The sequence below is a fragment of the Canis aureus genome, chromosome 2 (assembly GCF_053574225.1).
Source record: "Canis aureus isolate CA01 chromosome 2, VMU_Caureus_v.1.0, whole genome shotgun sequence".
Taxonomy (NCBI): domain Eukaryota; kingdom Metazoa; phylum Chordata; class Mammalia; order Carnivora; family Canidae; genus Canis; species Canis aureus.
In genome coordinates this window covers 26,557,312-26,574,672 of record NC_135612.1, presented here as the reverse complement: position 1 = coordinate 26,574,672, position 17,361 = coordinate 26,557,312, and the positions used below count along the sequence as shown (strand labels likewise).

The 17,361-nt window shown below is 40.1% G+C and overlaps 1 protein-coding gene across 2 annotated transcripts in view; it reads left to right on the top strand.

The window, feature by feature from the left end:
- RASGRF2 (Ras protein specific guanine nucleotide releasing factor 2) overlaps positions 1-17,361 on the top strand; it is a 240,834-nt gene that overhangs the window by 66,605 nt on the left and 156,868 nt on the right. The gene's annotated exons all lie outside the window — the stretch shown is intronic.

Genomic DNA, 17,361 nt, shown 5'->3' with positions numbered 1-17,361 from the left:
AAAGGCTCATGATTATTAAGCAGATTGGCCAGCATCTAACATGAATTTGTTCAGCTGCAGCGCTCGGCTTCGAACCCAAATCAGTCTGACTCCAGAGCCTGTAGCCAGTGTTTTGGATCGTACCTGTCTTCATTCTCATCTTTTTCTCCTGAGTCTTCCTCTTTTCTATTTTTTTTTTTTCTTTTCCTCTATTCAGAGATGCAGATAGATTCATGTAAGGTCAGGATTGAGAATTGAGGATGTTATTTGCAAAATATTTCAATTCCATTTCCTTCCTCCTCCTCAAAATCTTTCTTTGAGATGCACAGGGTTGGCAACCAAAGGCTGCTCTCTGAGGGGCCCTGGCACACGGTTCAGCTGTCTTTTCTCTCATTGTTTCTGTCTGAGGGTTTTGCTCAGGGATCTCCTGTAAGGCACAACGACTGGCTATAGAAAGAGGGTCAGGTCTTCAAAGGTGAAAGGAGTATCGAGTTGGAAAGGTAACACCTTTCTAGACACAATCTCTGTGTAATTCCTATCTACCTGGGAATTAAAATGAGTAAATAACTTAAAACATGTGTGTTTGTTCTCCCCTCTTTTTTCATTCCAGAAAAGTCAGATACTTTTAGTAAATACCTTACCTTTGTAGTTGCCAAGCAAATACTGTGGTAGACCAAATACAGAGTATGCATTACTTCAAAAATGATTTTAAGTGGACGCCTGGGTGGCTCAGCAGTTGAGCATCTGCCTTCAGCTCAGGTCGGGATCACGTCCCACATCGGGCTTGCCGCAGGGAGCCTGCTTCTCTCTCTGCCTATGTCTCTGCCTCTCTCTGTGTGTCTCTCATGAATAAATAAATACAATAAAAAAAAATAAAGATAAAAAAATAAATTAAAAAAAAGATTTTAAATAAGTTTTTTTTCCCTCTGCCATGAGAACTTTGTCATACATGGGGGTGTGGGTCAGTATTTGGTATTGATTGACATATGATCAAAAGCAGGGCACTTTTGGTCTTGTTAGGAAACAGACTTTAGAAACCACTTTAGTGGTTTAGGTGATCAAATAATCAAAATTCTCTTCTCTTGTGGATTTGAAGACTTAGTTAATAATTGATTTTTTTTAATGTCCTGACTTTTTTGGTCCATTAAATTTGCTCTTCTTTTGATTTATGGCCCAGAACTGGATTCTTTGATGACTTCTTTTTAAACAGACTGCTTTATACTTCAGTTCTTATATTTGACTTTTTGCATTGAGTTGCTTCTTAAATTTTTTGTTTTATAAATCATTTAAGTTTAAGTTGAGTTTTTGGTGTAAACTTTGATCTGTGAAATTCATTCTGACTATTCATACATGTACAGAGCCAGAAAGTTAATGAAGCTGATTCAGAGAAGGTGTTCGTCAGCCAGTTTTGCTTGGCATTGTGCTAATTACACAACTGATTGGTTGACTAAATATTTCACCTTTAGAGGACAGTCTGATGTCATTAATTTGGTGCTACTGCTTAAATAGAAAATGTTCTATGGTTTTATTAATCTCTGTTTTTAAAAGTCTGAGTTTTCTTTTTTTTTGCTAAAGTCTGAGCTTTTGATTAACTGATGACTATTTTAGCCTGAAACTAGTTCTTTTCTGAGTGTCCTGCCAACACTACATAGAAACACTCAGAATCTTTCTCCTGGTCTCTGCTATTTTCCTGGGTTGTCTTCTCAGTACTGGCTTGGGTCTGCTGTCCTTGCGTGCCATGAAAATCACATTCTTGCTGCTGGCTTTTCTACCTCAGAGCTGAATCTACTTGCTCCAGTTTGCCTTCAGAGAGGATCTCTGGGTCATTTTCCGGGATGTTGAGTTGCATATTTTCTCCCTTAGATGAGATTCAAGGAAAGTCTTTTTGGAAATTACATTCTCATTTCCAAGCTCTGACAGGGTCCAGAAAGCTTGTTTTACAGTTTTTCTTGAAGTTGGCCAATACTACATTTCTAGAACACTGGCACATTTAAAATATCATTCCATCACATATTATTGGCACCAGTTCATGGGAAGCTGCTAGCAAGACTCGGTCTTATTTTTGTCTGGATGAGGTGAGGCCAGAGCATTTTAATGGCATTAAAATCTATGCTTATTCCATAAGTGGTTTGGTAGTTGCGTATGGAACTTTGGTTACTCTTAATAACCTGATTTTTTTTCTTGTTGTCTTCCTCTTGGTCATATCTTTCCACTATAGTTGATTTAGTCCTTGACATTAGGACAGTCAAAAACATTGACTGAGTTGATTGTGGGTCCGTAGGTCTCATTGGCTTTAAAGACAGCATCCACAGCACTTTTTCTCAACTTTTCATCTGCTGGAACACTGACCAAGCAAAGCCTCAGCAGTTAGAAGGTGGTTATGACCGGAAAGAGGAGCTAAGTGGGTAGAGGTACCAAAACTCTGCCCATTCTGGTCTAAGCGTAAGACCCAAAGGCCCCGGGCTATGACAGTTAAGAAAAGAGAAGTGGAAAGTATTCCAGAGATGCAGTGGAAGATAGACTTCCCCCAGGACTTTGTGACCACCTGGATGAGGGTGGTATTAGATCAGGGTGCTAGCCTACACATCTCTCAGGCCCCCCATCATGGATAGTGTCACTTCCTGGGGGAAGAAATGATGGAGGAAAGCAGGTTTGTGGGTCAGAGATGATGAGCACAGGTCAGGAAGGGCCTCTGTGGGGAATTGGAGAGTTTACTTGCCTGGAAGGGGCAGTCAGGAGCCATTCTGAGGGCTTCCTTTGCCCTTGGCTGTGCAAGATATGAGAAAATGCGTATCAGAAGCTACTAGAGAAGCAAGATGTGTTCTAAGGGGAAAGCTGGCTTTGGGTTTCTACCAAAGCTGAGGTTAGAGGACGACTTGTGAAAAGTTGGAGATGTAGAGACTATTGTGCCTGGTACAGCGCACCACAGAATGTTGCAGCTTTTTTTTTTCTTCCTGCAAAATTATGGCTTATGCTTTCTGTGTTTGAGACGGGCCTACTGTGTCTTTTGCCTGCTTTCTAATTTTTTGAACTGCAACTCTGCTCAAACCCCATCTTGACTCTCCTCCATCCTCTTGGTGTGTGTGTGCCTGTGGCAGGTGAATCTTAGACTCTTCTCAGTGGGGAGGACATTTGCGAGTGAAAAGGAACTGGGCATCGTGCTTCCATTCTGAAAAGCTCACGTCAGATTTAGGTTGGGAGGGGCTTGACATAACCCATTCCTGCACCCTGTCAGTGCTGAATTTGATGAGCAGAGAGACTTAATCTTCCAGTTAAGTCTTGTCCTCTTGCCCACTAAAGAAAGCCCTGGGGCAGCCTAGGTGGCTCAGCGGTTTAGCGTCGCCTTCAGCCCAGGCCCAGGGCCTGATCCTGGAGACCCGGAATCGGGTCCCACGTGGGGCTCCCTGCGTGGAGCCTGCTTCTCCCTCTGCCTGTGTCTCTGCTTCTCTCTGTGTGTCTCTCATGGATAAATAAATATTTTTTTTAAAAAGCCCTGATTCATCCACTTGGGTCTGTTTTCACTTGTAGTCCTTTTGATCACATATGCCGGAGGCAGCCTGTAGTTCATTCTCTCCACGCGCCACTCCCCATCTGCTCTCCCCTCCCCCACACCATATACCACACAGACAACACACAACATACACAACCACATGCCCCAACATAGTGACTGTACCAAACACCCAGTGCCTATAACCTCATCCTTTTTACTTGGACAGAGGCTTAATTTAGAGGGAAATGTCTAAAATCTGTCTATCACTATAAAGGCCACACTGCATATCACATCCTCCCCATAAAATCAGCTCTTTATAGAATGTGCATGGAGAAACCCCCTACAAATCAGAAAAAAAAGGTGATTACATAGAAAAGTGGAAAGAGCTTCATGTATCACAGGGAAATGACAGGGCTAGAAAATCAGACGTGGGCAGTAATGTTATAGCCTCAAGCAATCCTGAAGCCATGTTTTGTATTCTTCTTGTAGGAGCAAGACTATCACTACTTCAAAGCGGAAGGTGTAGATTTTGTTCATTTGAGATACATCCTTTTTTTTTTTTTTTACTAAGAAGTGCTGTTGGGAGGAAGGACGTTAGGTTTGAGGAGAAGAACTACCATGACTTCAAGTGCTTTAACGAAACCTCAGATGCGAGGCCTTCTGGCCAAGCGTCTGCGATTTCATATCGTTGGAGCCTTCGCTGTATCCCTGGGGGTTGCAGCTTTTTATAAGTTTGCTGTGGCTGAACCAAGAAAGAAGGCATATGCAGATTTCTACAGAAATTATGATTCTATGAAAGATTTTGAGGAGATGAAGAAGGCTGGTATCTTTCAGAGTGCAAAGTGAATTTGGAATATAAAGAATTTCTTTGGGTTGTGTTTCATTGAAGCTTGACTGTCCTGTGTTCCTGAGCTATGAAACACGAACACTGGGTTATGGAATAGTTTCTCTTAATAAACAACTAAAAAATGAAAAAAAAAAAAAAAAAAAAAAAAAGAAGTGCTGTTGGTCCTTTGCCTCCAGATTTGACAGGATGAAAGAGAGACTTCAAGGCTTTCTTCCTTAGAGCCTGCAAAGTGCAACAGGAGAGAGGAGGGATAAGGTGTCTGAGAACAATGCACAGTTTCACTTGATGAGATCCTAGAACTTGTTTTCTACAGGGAAGAGGTGGCCTTGAGTTTGTTAATAGGCTGTGCAGCCCTCTGTTAATAGGTTCACCTGTCGGTTCTGCTTCCTACTCCTCCCGGCGCTTTTGCTTCTGCTCCCACGGCCCAGGGAACGGCCACGCACCTGCGGGACAGGTGTCCTGTGTGCAGCGCCCGGCCACCTGCGGGGCGCCACTGCCACGGGGCTGGCTCAGTTTGAGGCCGATTTCTGCCCTCAGCCCTTCCCTCCGCTTCCCTTGCTCCAGCACTTACCCCCTGGCTCGCTCACACTTCCCATCTGCCTACCAGCCCCCCTTTGGCTTTTTTCCTGTATTCTCGGATTCTCCTTGAATGAATCTCTCCCACCTTAAGCCAAAACATGAAAGTCTTTCCCTTGGGACGCCTGGGGGGCTCAGCGCTGGAGCACCTGCCTTTGGCTCAGGTGGTGACCCGGGGGTCCTGGGATCGAGTCCTGCATCGGGCTCCCTGCATGGAGCCTGCTTCTCCCTCGGCCTGGGTCTCTGCCTCTCTCTGTGTCTCTCATGAATAAATAAATAAAATCTTTAAAAAAACCCACAACTCTTTCTCTTGGGCCTGCATCCTCCCTCCAGCTGCCCTCTCTTGCTCGCAGCCAGGCCTTTCTGAAGGAGTGATTGGGCTGCTCCCTTTTCAGCCCCTCGTGATGTGTGTCTGTCCCCACCTGAGTTGACCATGCCTTTCCGAAGCTTTTCTTTCCTTATATAACTCCAGCTTCACAGTTATATTTAATACTTAGGTTTTACTACACAAATAGTCTAAATCCAAGCTGTCTAAAAGAAAGGAAATTCAAACAATGACAAGCAGAGAGAGTAAAAAGTTAGAGTTTGCACTTACTCGTATGCTGGTCCTTCCCTGGCCCCATTCCTCATGCCCAATTACTTCCTCAAAGGTATTTCCTAGTAACAACCCTGTGCTCCGTTTTTCTACGTATTTGCATATCCATTAGATAAATAGGTAAGATGGGTACATAAGATAGGTAAATTATATGATTACACCCTCTTTATTTACTATTCACATTATTTTCAATTTTCCTTTCTTACTAACTTGGAGGTGTTTTGTTTTGTTTTTTTAACCTCCGTTATAGAAAGACCTGAATCTTCTCTTGAAATGATCTTTTCTTTTTCTTCTACAACATCACTCACTCCTGGTTCTCCTTCTACTCCTTTGATCATTTCTTCTCCTTCTTTCACTGCTCCTTATGCTCTATCCCTTTTGTTAACACCACTGCTCTGCTCCTTTGCGCCTTTCTCTCCTCACCAGCAGCAGCATGGAGCCACCCTTTCCCCACGCTTTTGCTCCACTGGATACCATGGTAACTGCACTGTGTACTCTTTTCACTAAACAATCCCACAGCCCATGAAGTTGCTGGTACTATTCCCATGGAGTCTGGGGTCTTAGAGGATGAAATGACCTCCTGAAGGCCACCAGCCTACTAAGTGGCAATAAGTGGCAGAGTGGACATTCAGATCCAGGCAGGCTAACTGCGGAGCTTGTGTACTTAGCAAGATGTATTGCCTCTATTATGTAGAGTCATCTTTCTATGCTGACCTATCTACATGCCCTCTCCCCCTGGGTGCCCAGTTAACTGACACTCACTGAGTCCAAACTCCTGTTTTTCTCCATGTCCCCTTCTTGTCCCCTTCTTCGTACCAGGGTACAGTCTCCTGTAGATGTACCTTCAGCCACTCCAGCCAGCAGAATGCCATCCTTCACCCTTTGCCCCCACTGCTCACATCCATTCAGCCCCTTGTGGATTTGAGCCCTGAAACATCTGGTCTATATTCCTCTCCGTGTCCACGGTGGTTGCCTGGCTTACTGCTCAGCCACCTCACCTGTCCCTCTTCAATGTTTGCCTCCTAATCCCTTCTCCACAGGGCACCGGAGTGTCCTTTCTGAAAAGAACATCTGCTCCTGGAAGGACTCCAGGGTTCCTGTTAGCTCTTTTGGTTATTAAATTCCATTTACTTTTTACTATAGAAAATCTTAACCAGATCCAAGAGTGGAGAGAATAGCATCATGATTCACATTGCTTTTAAGAAAAAAAAATTGTATTCATTTGACCGATATTTGTTATATCCTAGAACTTGGGGTTCAGTGATCCGGTCCAAGCAAGGCCCCTCCTGAGCTGACCTCTGTGAACTTCTGACCCCACCCATCCCCTGTGTCCTGGATTGTAGCTGTAGGACCACACCCAGGAACTCGAATGTGCTGGCATGTCCCCTTCAGTCTAACAGACCTGCCCTTCAGGACTCAGCTCTGCATCACCTTCCCTGGTCCCCTTCCTCCCCCTGGAGAAAGGACCAACCATTCCCTTCTTTGAGCCTCCACTGTAACCCCTTATTTCTTTTCAAGCCCCTGCAGGATTATTGCATTGATTTGTTTAGGTCTCTTTCTCTCTGGCAGCCTGAATTCCTTCAAAGCAGACCTCTACTGCTCATCTCTTATCTGCTGCTCCTGGCACAGAGACAAATTGCTTTTCAGAAATGTGTGTACCAGTTTAATCTCCCTCCACTAGGACATGAGAAAGCTGGAATCATTTTTTAAATATCTGTATTATATGTATTGAGGGATAAAAAATGGTATCTTGCTGTAATGAGCATTTCCTTGATTATTGGTGAAATTGACTATTTTTTGCTATTGTTAATATTTGTGATTCCTATATGAATTATCATCTCGTGTTCATTCCTCATTTTTTCTGTTGGTGTGTTTCTCATCAGTTTGTTTATGAGCTCTTTGTATGACAAAGATATTATTATCTCCTTGTATTTGTTATAGATCCCCTAGCACCATTTTTTTGGTCTTGTTCTTATATATATGGCTTTTTTTTTTTTTTTTGGCAGAAAGTTTTTGAATTATAGAGCAGTACAAATACTGTTTTTGGTGGGGAGGTTGTCCCATTGGTTTAAAAAAAACAATATTTAAAAAATTCATAAAACCCACCATTTAATTTTTTAATTTTTATTATTTTTTAAAAGATTTTATTTATTTATTCATGAGATGCACAGAGAGAGAGAGGCAGAGACAGAGGCAGAGAGAGAAGCAGGCTCCATGCAGAGAGCCCGATGCGGGACTCGATCTCGGGTCTCTAGGATCACACCCTGGGCTGAAGGTGACACTAAACCGCTGAGTCACCCTGGCTGCCCAAAACCTACCATTTTAAAGCATACAGTTTAATGGTTGTGTAACCACCACCAGTATCTAATTTTGGAACCTTTCCAACACCTGCAAAGAACCCCAATATCTGTTAGCATTCACTCCCTACTCCCCATTTTCCCTGGTCCTAGCCAACCACTGACGTACTTTCTGTGTCTATGGATTTGCTCATTTTGGACATTTTGTATACATGGAATCATGTAGCCTTTTTGTGTCTGGCTTCTTTTACTTCTCTCAGTGTTAACAGAGTTCATCCATGCTGTAGCATAATCAGTCCCCCGTTCCTTTTTATGGCACAATACTATTGTATGAACGTACCACCTTTTGTTTATCCGTTTACCCATGTTGAACATTTGGATTGTTTACACCTTTTGCTATTATTAAATAGCAAATGGTAATGCTGATATAAATATTTGTGTACACATTTTGGTGGACATATATTTTGAAAAATCTTGGGTATATCTAGGAGTTGAATTATTGAGTCAAATGTTAACTCCAGGTCTAACTTTCTGAGGAACCACCAAACTAATTTTCCATAGCGGCTGTTATCATTTGATGTTTCCACTAGCAATTTATGAGGTTCTAATTTCTCCACATCCTCACCTATTTCCATTGCTTTTTTTAAAAAAGGATTTTATTCATTTATTCACCAGAGACACAGGTAAAGGGAGGAGCTGGCTTCTTGAGGGAAGCCCGATGTGGGACTCGTTCTCAGGATCCTGGGATCATGCCCTGAGCTGAAGGCAGCCACTCAACCACTGAGCCCCCCACGTGTCTCTCTATTGCCATTTTATTTAGAGTTCTTGTAGTAGAAATTGATTATGAGAACTTACAAACCCCTTTAATCCATTTGGATTTAATGAATATACTAAATAATTTTTTGTGATCAGAAAGAGAATTTTGCCGATACTATTTAAGCACATTTGTAAGGAAATAGAAGTGTCAATGTTAGGAAAGAATCATCAACAGAAATGTGATATAAAACATTTTCTTAAGTTTTATAATATAGTACTATAAAATATATTTGCTTTTGGAAATAAATGTTCCTTAAAATGTCTCTGCCTCAAAGTAATTATTTTACCATTATTGGCTTTCTGTTCTGTTACCTTACAACAATATTTATGTTGCTTGTTTTTTATGTTTAATTGTGTTTTGGAAAGGGTTACTGACAACTTTCCATACATCCTGAAGTTAGGTGTTTAAGTAATGAGCTACTCACTGTGAACTGGAAAGAAGGAGCAATATTTAGACAGAATTTTAGTCTTTACGTTTTATTCCTCTTTTTGATCTCTTCTAACAGAGCAGTTGTTTCCATTCATTGTAAAGGGGACAAGCATAGGAGAAAAGAGTCAATCAGTAAAGAGGGGGGATTAGCAGGGGTGATAAGTTAGACCCTCACCCTACTGTGACACCTAATAAATATTGATTAGCCAGTGGGGTAGAGCTATCAATGCAAGAGAATTTGAGGGCCAGAAAAAGTGGATAATAGTAATGCTGAAGTGGCCATGAGTAAAGCTAGGGAGGTACAGTCTTGTGTAGATGAGGTAGCTGCTCCCAGTGCTCAAATATTTAGATGGCAACTGCACTGCTGTCAGGCAGGACTGGCTTTTCCCAGTTCCCAAAGACATCATGATGCCCCTGATATGAGGGATGCTGATTCCAAAGAGAATTCTCAATAACATTGAGCATAATCCTGGAGCTTAGTGGGAGTTTTTCTTCAGTCACTTATAATACAAATTTTCAGTTTGGGTTTTGTTACAGTTCTCATTATATCTCATTAGCATATCTATCTAGCTTATTATATCTGTCTGTCTCTAGCTAGCTAGCTAGCTAGCTATCAAATATGTCTTCAAGTAACTAGGATGAGGTTCTGGCCCATTTAACCATTTCTTATGAAGCTAATGTAATTTTTACTCTTCTGTAAAAATAATTAAGGCTTATGATTTTATACTGTACTTCTCTGGACTCTAGGATTCCATTGGAATGTTTCCTTTTGTCCCATATGGAATAGTGGTGTCCTGGTTTTGATTATGAATATTACACATGAGTGTTTTACTCTCATATATATACTGAAAATCTGCCATCTGTTGGTACTGGACATATGAGTTTGGCTATCATCATATTGATTTATGTGACTTAATTTTATTATTTCCTTTGGCAGTGAAGAGACTATTTTTTCCCCCTTGGTGGAGTTAAACAGAATAACAAAAAAATTAAAAATAAAAATAAATAATAAATAGGCAGAAATTCTTAAACTTGAGTAGCTGGGGGGTGGGAACCCTGGGTGGCTCAGTGGTTTAGTGCCTGCCTTTGGCCCAGGGCGTGATCCTGGAGTCCTGGGATCGAGTCCCGCATCGGGCTCCCTGGGTGGAGCCTGCTTCCTCCCCTGCCTGTGTCTCTGCCTCTCTCTCTCTCTTTGTGTCTCTCATGAATAAATAAATAAAATCTTTAAAAATAAATTTGAGCAGCTGGAAAACTTAATCAGATAGAACATATATTGGAAATATAGTAAAATAGAAATACCAGTGCTCTGAGAGTTCTTACGTTGAAAGGAAGCATTTTGAGTTGATTTGTCATAATCCATTCACTAACAGGATGCATAAAGCTTTGTGACACAAAGTAAAGTAGATGCTCCAGTAAGAGTAATAAACTAGGGAGAACCAATTAAATGAATGGAATGACTTGAAAATTTTGAGAAATGAAAATTATGTGAAGAAGAATAAAGCATGCAAAGCAAATCATCTTAGATGACTTTTTTTTTTTTTCCACTTGACAATGACTTTTATTTGAATGACTATTTTGTCCCAGGTCCCATGCCGGGTGCTGAACTAATCTTTAACATTTTTGCCTAGATTATTGTGGAGCCTCCAACTGGCCTCCCTTCTTCTCCCCTGGCACTTCACCCCCCACCACTGTCTTTTCCCATTACAGCAGCCAGTGTGATCCTGTTAAAATGTCAGATCTTGACATGCCTCTGATCAAAGCTCTGAATCTCATTTGTGGTGAAAACCTGAGACTTTATATTGGTCTACAGGGCTCTATGTGCTTTAGAATCCTGTTCCCTCTTCTGCTTCCAATTTACTCCTCCAGTAAGCTGGCCATTCTGCTTTTCCTCAGGCAGCCCAGCCTGCTTCTACCACAGGGCTTTTGCACATGCTATTTCCTCTACCTGGAATACTCTTCCAACCAGCTAGCCACATGGCTCACAGCTTTAGGTCAGCACTTCAGTACCATCTTCTCAGGGAGACCTTCTCTCACACCCTAAGATTGTAACCCTTATCTCCCCCACTTTCTGTCCTACTCTCCCCACTCCCACCCCACTTTTTCCTTTAAGGTACTAATCACCAGGTAACATAGTATGTATTTTAAAATTTGATTTTATTGCCTCTTGCTCCCTACTGCAATATAAACTCCATGAGGGCACCGTTTTGTTTTGTTTGTTTCTGTGTTCTGTTTACTCCTGTGTCTGGAGCTTTGAACAGTTTCTGGGTGCATAAGAACATTCAGTAAGTACTGAATGGAGAGTGGGTTTGGAGTGGATTTGGAGTCATCTAAAGGAACATATAAAGAAAGTAATAAATATTATGTAAGCTCACCTCACAGAATAAATAATTGCCATTAGGAGCTGCTTATTTTCTTTTTGCCACTTAATATAGAAATGTTGGAAAATGCAGAAAGGCACAAAAGGAGTACTTAAAAATCATCTATAATTGCCCCAGCACATGTACATGTACAAATTATATTTACTTTAATCTCCTGGGATTGTTTTTTTTTGCTGTTGTTGTTGTTAATTTATTAGTGGGTCTTGAATGTATTCCATTATGTTAACTATCTTTTTAAAAATAGGACTTTAAGTGGCTTGTATCATTCCATTGTGTAGAGGTAACTATTATTTGTTCACCACTTCCATACTATATGCATCTATATTTAGATTGTTTCAATTTTCTTATATGTTTTAATGAATGATCATCTGATTTTTTATATGTCTTTGTGGGAGTCTCTATTTTCCTTGGGTTAGACTATTATGATTGAAATGACTATGACAAAGGATATGAACGTTTTAGCCTGTTGTGATACTTATTACGATACTGTCTCCTAGAATGTCTCGCTCTGGTACACAGCGCCCATTTTGTCATATCTTTGCCAGTGCAGAGTATTATTGTTCTTAAAGCTCTTGACCAAATTTGACAAATGATTTTTACTTCTTGGTTAAGTAGATCCTTTCCCCTCTCTTTAATATTTATATATTATATTCTATGATGTCCTTAACTTCTTGACTTAATGATTTTAGGCCCTTTTATTGGCTCTTTGCTATAAAGATGAGGAATTTAACACTTTTACAATACCTTTTACCTACTCTCCCTTTACCTCCTCTGTTTTTGTTACTTACATATTCTTGGCTTTTAAATTGGTTGAGTTTGTCTTAAAATAATATAATTAACTCTCTTTGTTTAACAGTTTTGAGCAGTGTGTAGTGAATCTCTGCTATGACAAATAAGTAAATTTAGACATTTTCATGTGTCTTTATTGTTCTCTTCTTTCCACTAACCCTGAGGCTTTTTTCCTTTCATTATTATTTTCTTCTCTATTTATAAACTTTTAAATACCTTCCGTTCCTAAATTGAATTAAGCCTCTTGATTCTGAAAATAAAAAAACCAATAAAGAACTCAGACAAAAAGCCATAGTTTTAGAATGTACCAAAGTATCAAAACTGGTGTTTGGTTCTACAGAGAACGAAGTGTAATCATATGCAATTGAATACTTGCTCCTTGAAGGAGAATCTTGCATACATGAACTTTTAATTTCTTTCTAGCTCCCGTTACTTCATCTGGCCTGTATTCTTGCATACGATGTTAACTTTTGTCTTTTTTTCTGTTTTGTTTGCTTGGAAAGTCTCCTTATAATTTTTCTCCTTTAGTAAATGTGATTGCTAGTAAACTGTTTCTGCCTTGAACTGGCACTTGGTTGGTTGAGGTTGCCTGGGTGTAAGCATTTCGGTTCAAAATACTTTCTCTTTAGTTCTTTACTGTGATCTAGCATCCCAGGTTACTGATGACAAGTATGTCATCTTGATTCCTGCTTTCTTTAGATAAACTGTGATTTCTCTTTGGAAGACTTTATAATCCTTAGAACTCTCATATTTTACCAGGGTGAATCAGGGTATGAAATGTTTTCATTTATCCTGTCTGGCATTTGTTTTATCCTTTCTATTTGAACTGTATCATGTTCAGTTAAGGGAAGATGTTTTTCCCCTTCTAGAACTCCCATAAGGTAGATATTAGAACCCTTGGATCTGTACTCAGTGTTGCTCAATCTTTCTTCTGTAATTCTAACCTCTTTGTGTGCATGTGTGTGTGTGTGTGTGTGTTTTAAGATTTATTTATTTATTCGAGAGAGAGAGAGAGAGTGCATGCATGAGCAGAGGGAGGGGCAGGTGGAGAGAAAGAGAGTCTTAAGCAGACTCCATGCTGAGTGCAGAGTTCGATCTCATAACCCTGAGATCAGGACCTGAGCTGAAACCAAGAGTCTGACCCTTAACCAACTGTGCCACGCAGGTGCCCCATTCTCTTTGTGTTTTTGTTGCTATTGTTGTTCAGTGTTCTTTATGTCTCCAACCATCTAGCTTAGTTTTCAGCCATGTCTGTTTTATCAGCACATTCACTGAGGTGTAATATTTCAGTAATCATTGTTTGTTTCCAAGAACTCTTCCTGTTATCTGGTTACTTCTTTTCTATAGCAGCCCCTTTTTGCCTTATGACTCTAATATCCTTCCATATCTCTCTGAAGATGATCATCTTTATTGCTTGAATTGGCCTTGTTTCTTTAGTATCTTTTCTATTTGTTCATTTGGCATGCCAATTTACCCCATGATGCTTAAAACAGTGAGCAATTTATTGTCCTCCCACAGTGTCTGTGGGTCAGAAATCCAAGCATGATTTAACTGGGTGCCTCTGACTTAAGGTCTCTCACAAGGCAACAATCAAGGTGTGAGCCAGGTCTGTGGTCTCAGCTGGAGACTCAAAAGAGGAAGGATCTGCTTCCAAGTTAACTCACATGATTGTTAGCTAGATTCACTTCCTTATCAGTTCCTTATCTGCTGGTGGCCTGAGGCTTCTCTCAGTGTCTGTCTATGTGGACCTCTCCATACAGCAGCTCACAACTTGGCATTGGCTTCTTCAGGACAAACGAGCAAGACAGCAAGAGAAGGCAAGCAAACTGGAAGCCAGAGTCTTCTTGTAAATTGATCTGGGAAGTGCCATTCTATCACTTTTGCCATATTCTATTCCTTGGAAGTGAGTCATCTAAGTTCAGCTCACACTTACGAGGAGTTACATAAGGACATGAATACCAGAAGGAAGGGATCAGTAAGGGCTATCTTAGATGCTGCCTACTACAGAAGTCTTTCTTTTTGGGTTGTTTTTTTCAAGACTCTAGTGATCTTTGTTTCTAAATGAAGGACCTTATGAGTTATTCCAGGTAGCTGGCCTGGGTTTATTCTGCATCTGTGTCACTTATATATAGGCTTCCTTTTCAGGTAATAGGGCATACTTATTGTATGTTCATGGGTAGAACGTGTGACTTGCTATTAGCCATTATTATATGACAAGCACACTGAGATAGTCACTCTCTTGATCAGATTACATTATTTGATAAAGGAAAAGGGACTTTGCAAATATAATTATGGTCCTAAATCAGATCCTTTTGAGTTAATTAAAAGGAAGATTTTCCCGGGTGGGCCTGAATCAATCCTTGGAAGCCCTCATGGAGGGACGGAGGTCCTCCTTGGGGGCAGAGATGCTCTCCTGATGACCTTGAGGAAGCAAGCTGCGTGAGTTCTATACCTGCAAGAAAATGAATTTCTCAATAATCTGAATAACTTGGAAGTGGATTCTTCCCCAGTCAAGCCTCCAGATGAGAATGCACTTTGCCTGACACCATTATGGTTAGCTTGTGAGACTCTGAGCTGAATACTCAGCTAAACAACCTGGATCTTTGCTTGCACAGATACTATGAGATAATAAATATGTGTTGTCTTGAACCAGGGAGTTCATGGTAATATGTTCACAATAGAAAAACAATACATGTTTTTCATTCCTATTCCCTTCTAGTGCTGATCCTTTTTTTGGTTCTCTTATGTCTACGGTGGATGTCTGGTGTAAATTCAAGCTCTGTTCTCTCTGAGTCGAACTTCCTCATTAGACCAGTTGATGGTCCCTTTTCTACAGAGAGCACATCTTGGGTTGTGACTTGAGGGCATGTCACTGCCAATTGTCCCTTTTATTTCTTTACTTTGGGAATTGGGAAGAGGAGAGGCCTAACTTGCATATGTTGTAAAAGCACTTGTTTAATGAATGACCCTAATGATTGCCCCCTTACCTACTCTATTTCTTTGAATTTGTTGACTCCAGGCTTGGAGTTCTGGCCACCTTGGTGGGACCTGTGCTTATGCAAGGTGTCTCCTTGTGTGGCTTCCCCTACTCTGAATTTCCCACCACTCTGATTCTACTTGATTTTTCTCTTCATGGAATTTCTTACAACTTCTGGTCTGTTGATGGCATACTTTCCTGTTTTATAATGCTGTTATGGTTTCATTCTTTAAACAGAAAATAATTTTCCTAGCACTTCAGTGGGGCCTTGGAAGTGAAGGGAGACAGATGTTGGTAGAGTCTGCATGAACTCAGCTGTACAATATGGACTGGACTTTTTATAAGAGAAAAAAATGCCATCTTGCTATCTAACACTGGTTTAATATATTTGCAATAAATTTGTTATAGTTCTAATAAAATCGATGAGAAAGGGCAGAATTTTTATTATAGTAACTACATTCTCATGTTCTATTATTTCCTCCTTTTAAAGTTTCTAAAAGCACATTCTATGAAGACTCTGCCCTTTTTTCCCTCTCTTCCCACTTACACTTATACAGCCTTTCTTTCTACTTTATTAGGGTGATTTCTTAGAAGAAGAGACTTTAAAATATTGCTGACACTATGTTTTTTTCTAACACTAATAGCACACATGATGTAAGTGCTGAGGATGTTGAGATAATTGAACTAAAATTGTGATTTTAGAAATATTTTAAGACTCTTAAGTTCTAAGTAACAGAAACCTATTTCAAACTAGTTTAGGTTACAGAGACTTTATTTGAGAGAAATTGTAGTATCTCACTGAACCCAAGAATAAAAAATATATTCAGGTATCATGAGGGTGTGGAACCAGAAACTAGAAAGTTGACAAGAACCCAAATAGGCATTACCTTTCTATCTCTCTTATCTTTATTTTCTTAAACATCTGCCTATTTTCTTTCTTAGCAGACTCACTTTATTTGGCATGGATATGGCCAAATATGGTTGCCCAACAATGGTATCCAGGGGTTCCAAGCTTATATCATATTAGTTCAAGCAAATAGACAAGAGACAGAGTGCCAGATTCCAAAAAGGACTAATTGGTTTAGCTTGGGCCAGTTATCTCTTTTTAGACTAGTGTAATGTAGCGATAAGGACAGATTTTGTGGTATAAACATGGCTGCTATGGCCCAAGTTCTCAAAGAAGAGGTAAGAGGTAAGTGAGTACAAGATTGAGCAGATGTCTCAAGACATGTCTGATGCAAAGTTCTCATTCAGATTCAGTGTAATATTTCATATTAGAGACACAGTTTAGCTTGTGATTAAGAATAGGAGCTTAGGGTCAAACATAAGTTGATTTGATTCCAGCCTTGCCAACTACTAGCTGTGTGACCTCTGTGAGGATTAAAATCTTTCTGTGTACAATGGGGATGATAAAGTCTGTGTCTTGGAGTTGCTGTGAGGATTAAATGAGAATATATATATGGTACATCTGAAGCACTTAATAATAATTATTAGTTACTACTATTATCAGGCAATTTGAGAAAGATTATGTGAATGGAAGAACAAACATTTTACTGTCTCAAATGGTGCAAAAAGATCTAGAGGCAAAATTCCTGATGCTACAGAATTGCATAGCCAATAACAATCTAAGAGAGAGTTTTGCCCTTACCACACTTGACCAAAAGAATGGATACAGGTGAGGCTGATGGTGGTAGGGCCCAAGAATCTACACTTATTTTTAGAATGAAATTTTTGCTGCTTTTGATTTTTGAAAGAAATGTCAATGGTCTCACAATACTAAAGAGAGCCAGGCAGGGCTGATGGTCACCGGAATAGGCTTCATAGTTCTTTTGAGCTAGTGCCTATTCTGGTGGTCACATTCTACTTGGCAGGTCTGCTCTGATTGGCTAGTGACTTACCAGTGAAACATTTTTGGATATCATCCCTGGAAACCAAGTGTGTATCATCAGTTCAAAGACTTCAGTTTTTGTTAAAGGAGATGCATCTATTTCTTTATAAAACAATCGATTTCCTTTGCATTTTTCTAGCTTATATGGTAAAATTGTGGGTGGCACCCATTCATTAAATGAACTCTTAGTAAAAGATATGTAAGGTGGTAATGTTCCAAATTCTATATAGTTAAATGAACTCTTAGTTTAGTTAGTGAAATGTAAAATGATGATTCAAATTCTATATAGTTAAATGATA